The sequence below is a fragment of the Otolemur garnettii genome, unplaced genomic scaffold, assembly GCF_000181295.1.
Source record: "Otolemur garnettii isolate 467f Iridium unplaced genomic scaffold, OtoGar3 scaffold00095, whole genome shotgun sequence".
NCBI classification, from domain to species: Eukaryota; Metazoa; Chordata; class Mammalia; order Primates; family Galagidae; genus Otolemur; species Otolemur garnettii.
The window spans coordinates 4,002,440-4,009,655 of record NW_003852490.1 but is presented as its reverse complement, the minus strand read 5'-3'; the positions used below and the strand labels follow the sequence as shown (position 1 = coordinate 4,009,655).

Sequence of the window (7,216 nt, the reverse complement as noted above, 5' to 3'; positions counted from 1 at the left end):
CCACACCTGGACGACAGACTTGGGGCTGGCCACCCAGACTGGCTAATTCAGAGAAAAATAGCACTCCAGGGGATGGTAGACCAGAAAGACAGAGGAAACCTGGCTTACTGGACAGCCCCTCACTGTAGACCAAACCTCTTTTTGTAACTAGAGTTGGTTATCTTGTTTGAACCACTGAATTGTCAGAATCTCTCTCTTTTGGTGACAGCAGTTCAGGGTCCATCTTATCTAGAACGTTCTCTGGGTCAAAAATTAGTCTTTGGCTTCTTCTTAAGTCAAATTGCCATAAAATACACTGCACGTTTCTCCTCATTTTATTTCCCATTCTCTTTTCCATGTCATTCTCCTTTTCTCTCTTCCATTTCTTGTTCTCAAACCCTAAGAACACAGTTTTGTTTGTTTGTTTTACTGTATTTGCCTTTCCCTAAACCAGTGCTAACCAGTTAAGTTAGCCCCTAGTCAGGCATACTTACCTAGCTGTATAGTCATTTATATATCTGTTAAAAGGTAATAATAATGAATATTACTGAGCACTTGCCTCTGCCACATCCTCTGCCACACTGGTAAGATTACTTAGATGATTTGATATAACTTCATACAGGCCGGATGAAATGAGTGTTACTTTGTGATCACCTTACAGTTTTGTTAATGGAGGCCTAGAGGGGCTAAGTGACTTCTTGAGCTCTTGGAGGAGCAGGGATTGGAACTCAGGCAGTACAACTCAGGCCAAAAAGCAGAGTGAGATTACAGAGGTGGTGGATTTCCTTGTTAGTGCCCGTGCATTCTTTGGTGCTTTACTTGCTACAAGAAACAAGGCCACGGGCTTTTCACTGGGAAAAAAAAAAATTCTTACCTTCTTAAGAGAGAGGTTTTTATGGCCACGAAGGAAATATTATTTCCTGGGTTCTAGACGTGTTATTTAATAATGGAATTTTGGGACAAGCACTATATTCAAGGTATACACTGATTATAAGATGCAATCCATTTTTAGAAATGTAAACGTTGAAACATACGTCTTAGAATTGACAGAATTTTCTATGTTAACAGAAAGTATTTTACTGAGGCAGGCAGTGGATGTGAAAGACTAGCTGTGCTGCCCAGGCTGGAGTGCAGTGGTGGCATCACAGCTACAGCCACCTCAAACTCCTGGGCTTGAGTGATCCTCTTGCTCAGCCTCCCGAGTAGCTGGGACTACAGGTGTGTACCACCATAACTGGCTAATTTTTAAATTTTCTGGAGAGACAGGGCCTCGTTATGTTGCCCAGGCTGGTCTCTTAGCCTCCTGGCCTCAAGCAATCCTCCCTGCTTCAATTTCCCAATAAGCTGGGATTACAGGTATGACACCTGGCTGAAAGCAGCTTTTTATGATACCATTTTACAGAAGGGAAAAAACTGACCAGAGAGGGTTCTAGGCTAGAAACAGGTATCTGGGATTGGTTATATTTATCAATATTTATTTTTAAAAATTCAATAAAACTGGTTTGTGAAAGAAAAAATCACAATATCTGAGTATCCTAATACTTTCTTGTTTTCATATACCCCTCCCATTTGAAGACCTATTACCTTACATAATGATGAAATGACATTCACTGTAGCTGGGAAGGTGTATTTAAGAATCTCCCTTTCAAAAAAAAGAAGAGTAGGACTGGATTCTCTGCCAATCAGTTTAGTGGGATAATCCCCTCTAAGATTATAGAGAGTCTTTGTTTCCCTTGGGTAAGGTAGAATTTACAACATTAATCCAAACATGGTTGTTGTTTACTAGCTTTTGGGAGTAAAACATTTAAAAAGACAGCGGGCTGGGTCCTGCTCTGACACTAATGCCTGTAATTATAGGAGGATTTGTCAGGCTCTCTGGGATTGGTAATGTGAGCTCTGATTCTTATTAGTCTTCCAAGGCTTAAGTCAACCTATTAACCTTATAGTTTGACATACTCAACTCTTAATTGTCTGGCATGCATGATGGGGTGGGGCACAGAATAAATAGTTGCAAAATTAACACATATTGTGTGGTATATTTGCCCATCCTATGGATGAGTGCAGGTGGGTCACATGTTATGTGAAAAGCCCCAGCTTCCTGTTCTGCTCCTGAACCTTCCCTACTTTGGGGATAAATGGTTGCAGACCTCTTAGACTTCGCCAGCTGTGTCCTGGCTCCTGCCTGGGGGCAGCTGCAAGGGATGCTTATTCAAAGTTCCTTTCCTTGGAATTAAAGAAATCATTCCTCTTGCCCTCTTTCCTTTTTTTAGGCTAGGGACAACCGTGCACCCCCCACCCAAAAAAAAAGAAGAAAGAGAGAGAGAAAGAGAAAACATTAAACAAAAATATCTAGGGTGTTTGAAATCGGTTAAGTAGCACAGGACGCCTGTGAGCCTGCAAGCCACAGGGATGGTTTGGAGAGCAGGTGACTCAGCCCCTCCTAATCTGTTTTCCTTCCTACCTAGCAGGCCCCCTTCAGGATGAAGTTGTGCTTTTTCTTTCCAAGAGATGTGCAACTTCCCAGTGTGGTTCAGGATTAAAATTTACCTTGGAATCTCTCCAGAGAAATTTAGCAAGGCCTTTGTTCCAAGTCTTTTCTGTGACTCTGTGTCTTCAGAGAGAAGAATGCTCCTTTTCTACAGGTCCATGGAGAGCAGCTCTTGAATGAGCGCTTATGACCCACCAGCTTTAAGGGAGGTCAGAAAATCCTCCCCAGGTTTTATGACCTGCTCCAGGGGACAAGGGCAGATAGGGGGTGGCGGGAAGGTGAGAGTGACCTTCCTGCTTCTGGTGTTTTCTCAAATGCCAAGGTGCCATGTTTTAGGGTGGTATGTCCTGAGCCCCCTCACTTTCTAAAATGAAGGTGGTAGAGGAGCACTTTGTTATAATGCTAGTCACAGTGCCTGGCCACTGGGACAACAGGAGTGAGTCCTATGTTGCCTACATCATCCCTTCTTCAGGGACAGAGCCCATGGCTCTACACTGCCCTGTGTACTGTGGTCTTCTGCAGGGAGGCTCAGCCATTTCCAAGACCTTGGCCCCCACTGACTAGTAACATCTAGCAGCAAAGGCTCATTAGAGACTAATTTCCACTGTCTCATGTCAGGGAAATGAAAGAGCTTTGCCTTGAGAATTCCTGCCAGGTTGACTAACTCCCCTTTCTTTGAGATGGAATGAAAGAAGAGACAGCAAACTTTTACACTTGTTAATACGGAGAGCCTTTTCACCTATGGCCACTACAGAAGACTGGGGCCAGAAATGCACTGCCCCCAAAGAACAGAATAAGAGTTCCTACTAGAGCCGACCCTTTTAGCCCTCGGCCTAAATCTTATGGCCAAATGTACCTTGCCTTAAAATGTGTTTGTGAAATCTATAGTGGGGACTAGGATATGGAAAAAATACGTATGAACATGTCAAGTTTTCTGCAATACTAGAAAATTCCCTCTTTGACTAATAATCTACTCTATGTTTACTCTCTAGCAGAAATAGTTACATTTCTAGATGATTTTTTCCATCTTTGTTATCCACATTTTAAAAGTTTTTAGAAATTTTTTTCATTCTCAACCATTCCAATGACCTTTTCATTTTGCTTTGTCATATTGGTACTTTTAACACTGATGCTCAGGTATTTCAAACTAATGTAAACAAGAGCCTCGCTACAGTCTAAATATCTGAGTCCTCCCCAAATTTATATTCCATATGGTGAAATTCCCAGGGTGTTGGTATTAGGAGGTGACTAGGTCATGAGTGAGCATCCTCATAAATGGGATTAGTGCCCTTATAAAAGAGACCCCAGAGAGAGAGATCTCCACCCCTTCCACCGTGAGGACACAGGAAGAAGGCACCATCTCAGAAACCTGGAAGCTGGCTCTAACCAGACACCAAATCTGCTTCTGCCCTGATTTGGGGCTTCTTATCTGTCAGAACTATGGGAAATACATTTCTGTAGATTATAAATAACCAGGTTTTGACATTTTGTTATAGCATTCTGAGTGAACAAAGACAGGTCTGGAAGCTCGAGACACAGAATAGTGTCTTAACTAAGCAGTCCCTAACCTTTTGGCCACCAAGGACTGGTTTCACAGAAGACAATTTTTCCACAGATGGGGTGGGGCAAGTGCATTAGATTCTCATAAGAAGCACACAGCCTACATCCTTCAGATGGGTTTGAGCTCCTGTGAGACTAATGCTGCTGGGGAGTGACAGGAGGTGGAGCTCAGGCAGTGATGCAGTGATGGGGAGCAGCTGTAAATACGGCTGAAGCTCTGCTACCTGGCTCACTGCTCACCTGTGGGCAGCTTGCTTCCTAAGAAGGCACCAACCAGTCTGCAGCGTGGGGGGTGGGAACCACAGTCTTGACTGATAATTTATAAAATGTTTAATGGAAAGCATGGTGGTTGCTTTTAATATGAAAAGTATTTATTATGGGTGAATCTTTGAATGGGAATATATATATATTTTTTGAGACCGAGTCTCACTTTGTTGCCCTTGGAGTGCTGTGGCATCACAGCTCACAGCAACCTCCAGCTCTTTGACTTAGGCGATTCTCTTGCCTCAGCCTCCCGAGTGCCTGGAACGATAGGTGCCCACCACAATGCCTGGCTATTTTTTTGTTGCAGTTTGGTCGGGGCTGGGTTCAAACCTTGGTCTATGGGGCCAGTGCCCTACTCACTGAGCCACAGGTGCTGCCCTGGGAATACATTTTTAAAGACTGTGCATGTTTTACTCATTTTCCCCTTCTTACTACTGTGCTTGACTAGTCTTAGCAGAAAATAAAAAAAAGGAAAAATGAAATAAAAAGACTGTGGGTGTCCCAGTTGGATGGAAAGGGGACCCTGGTGTAGGTGATGCCCGGGGATAGAGTTCTGAAAAGTTTTGAGAAAAAAGTTATGACAGCAAAAACAATAACAAATAAAAAGCAACATGGTGCAGGATGAGACTGTATGAGAAAAGTCTGACAGGAAGTCAAATATATAATATTAAACAGAATGGAGGTTCAAGCAGAGACAGTTTTTATAGAGCCAATGTACAAAGCCCAAACTTTAAGAGGCTCTGGCGGAATTGATATAGTGGAAGAGATTGTTTGGGGTACTGGATCTGTGTAGATCTGAGCCGTCTTGACTAATGACATGCTTTAAATGCATATGGTCTTTGCCTCCACATTTCTCAAATTTTAATAGGTTAGTTGTGTAAACGAACACATAGCCTGGACTATGGGGGTGGGCGGGATATGAAAATTGGGGTGGTCACTGAGCGCCCGACAGAGGCACTTTCTTTTCCTGGCTTTGGCAAAGTCAGCTCTATCACCCCTTCTCTAAAACATTCACGGATCCTTCAGTGTTACTCTCCATCAGTAGTTTGTGGATACATTTACACACTATCCACTCCCCACTCCCCAGACTGGAACTTCAGTGAAGGTAGATCTGTGCCTGTTTGGGTATTCTAGGCTTTGTCTTGCACGAGGCACCGAGGCACCGGGATAGACCTTTATCTCCCTTTCTCCTCCCTCTCCTGCCCTTTTGGTCATTCTCCTCTTGCTGGGCTTACCTAGTGGGCAGCACAGGCAGTGCTTCTCAATGTTAATTCACAAACTGATTGTCTAGGGATTTGGCTAAAATGCAGATTCTGATTCAGTAGGTCTGCAGAGCTAGCAAGTTTTCAGGTTATGCCTGAGTCGGTCATGCTCTGAGGCTCACACTTTGGGTTGTGGGGTGTAGAAAGACAATCCAGCACAGGCTTGATCATCAGCATTCTGGGTTCAAACCCAAGGTCTGTCTCTTTCGCTAGCTGTCTGTGCTTGTCCTTCCTGTCTCTCTCTCTCTTTTTTTATTAAATCATAAACACATAGATCATGTATACATTAATGCATTTATGGGGTACAACGTGCTGATTGCATATAGAGTTAGGAACACTTACATCACACTGGTTAAGTCGCCAGCCAATTCTCCCAGCACCATTTGTTAAACAGGGAATCTTTCCCCCAATTTTTATTTTTGATAGGCTTATCAAAGATCAAATGACAATTTATTTTTGTTGTTGTTGTTGCAATTTGGCTGGGGAAGGATTTGAACCCACCACCCTTGGTATATGGGGCCAGCGCCTTACCTACAGAGCCAAAGGCCGCACCCCTGCTCGTCCTCTCTTTTTTTTTTTTTTTTTTGAGACAGAGCCTCAAGCTGTCCCCCTGGGTAGAGTACCGTGGCATCACAGCTAACAGCAACCTCCAACTCTTGGGCAGGTCTCCTGCCTCAGCCTCCCAAGTAGCTGGGACCACAGGCACCCGCCACAACGCCGGGCTATTTTTTTTTTTGGTTGCAGCCCTCATTGTTGTTTACCCTCCAGGCTGGATTCGAACCCTCCACCTTAGGTGTATGTGGCTGGCTCCTTAGCCACTTGAGCCACAGACGCCAAGCCTCCTCCTCGCTTAAAGTGGTTTACTCACAGCACCTATTTTGTAGGTAAATTGTGAGGATTAACTAAACTAACGTGTGTAGGCCACAGTCGGCGGGGCTCCGAGTCAGTGCCCACTAAATGGTTAATTAAGCCGGCGGGAGGGGCGGAGCGCCGCTCATCCCCGCGCATGCGCATCCCCGCCCGCGCGTCAGGTAAGGCTTCTGCGCTCGACTCGCGCACTGTGGCTCAACTGGGGCCTTCCCGGTTGGGCGAGTAGGGAGGGCTTTTATCTTGGGGAGACGTTCACTAGGTTCTGGGGTCGTGCAGAGAACACTGGAGTGTTACTGTCTCCAGTTCGCCGCAGGCGAGCCTTTCCGGGTCCCTTGGCGATCTTGGCTGGGAGGCCGGGGTGGTGCTGCCCGTGCTGCCCGCCCTGCTCGCGCTTGTTGGCTGCAAGCCGGACCCGGGGGCCTGGGGCGCTCGGGGACAGCGGGGACAGCGGGGTCACCGGGGGAGCAGGGGCTGGGGAACGTGGTAACCAGCCCAGAGCTGCTGCCCCCGGCCTCCGCTTGGTTCCTGACCCTGGGAACCTGTAAGAAACCGCTGCTGTTAGTTGAGACCCAGCGAGGTCGTGCCGAGAAACCTTATTCCAGGCCTGACTGGGACCCTGCTGTCTGGAATCGTGTCTTGGTCTTGCTGCGCGGAGGAGGGCCCATCCGCGCGGGGAAGCGGCCTGGTAACAGCGCGGCGCGCAGCGTTGCACGTGTGTCTTGAGCCTGTGCACCCCGGGTCACGCAGCCCTGCCTTGGACTCGGCCGAGACTGCTTCGTTTTTTTTTTTTTTT

At 46.0% G+C, this 7,216-nt stretch overlaps 1 protein-coding gene across 1 annotated transcript in view; it reads left to right on the top strand.

Moving 5' to 3' along the window:
- The first annotated feature begins 6,566 nt into the window (after positions 1-6,566).
- Positions 6,567-7,216, top strand: part of CEBPZOS (CEBPZ opposite strand) — a 21,646-nt gene continuing 20,996 nt past the window's right edge. The window contains exon 1 of the mRNA XM_023516647.1: positions 6,567-6,584. The gene's annotated coding sequence lies outside the window, so the exon portion shown is untranslated. The remainder of the gene's footprint in view (positions 6,585-7,216) is intronic.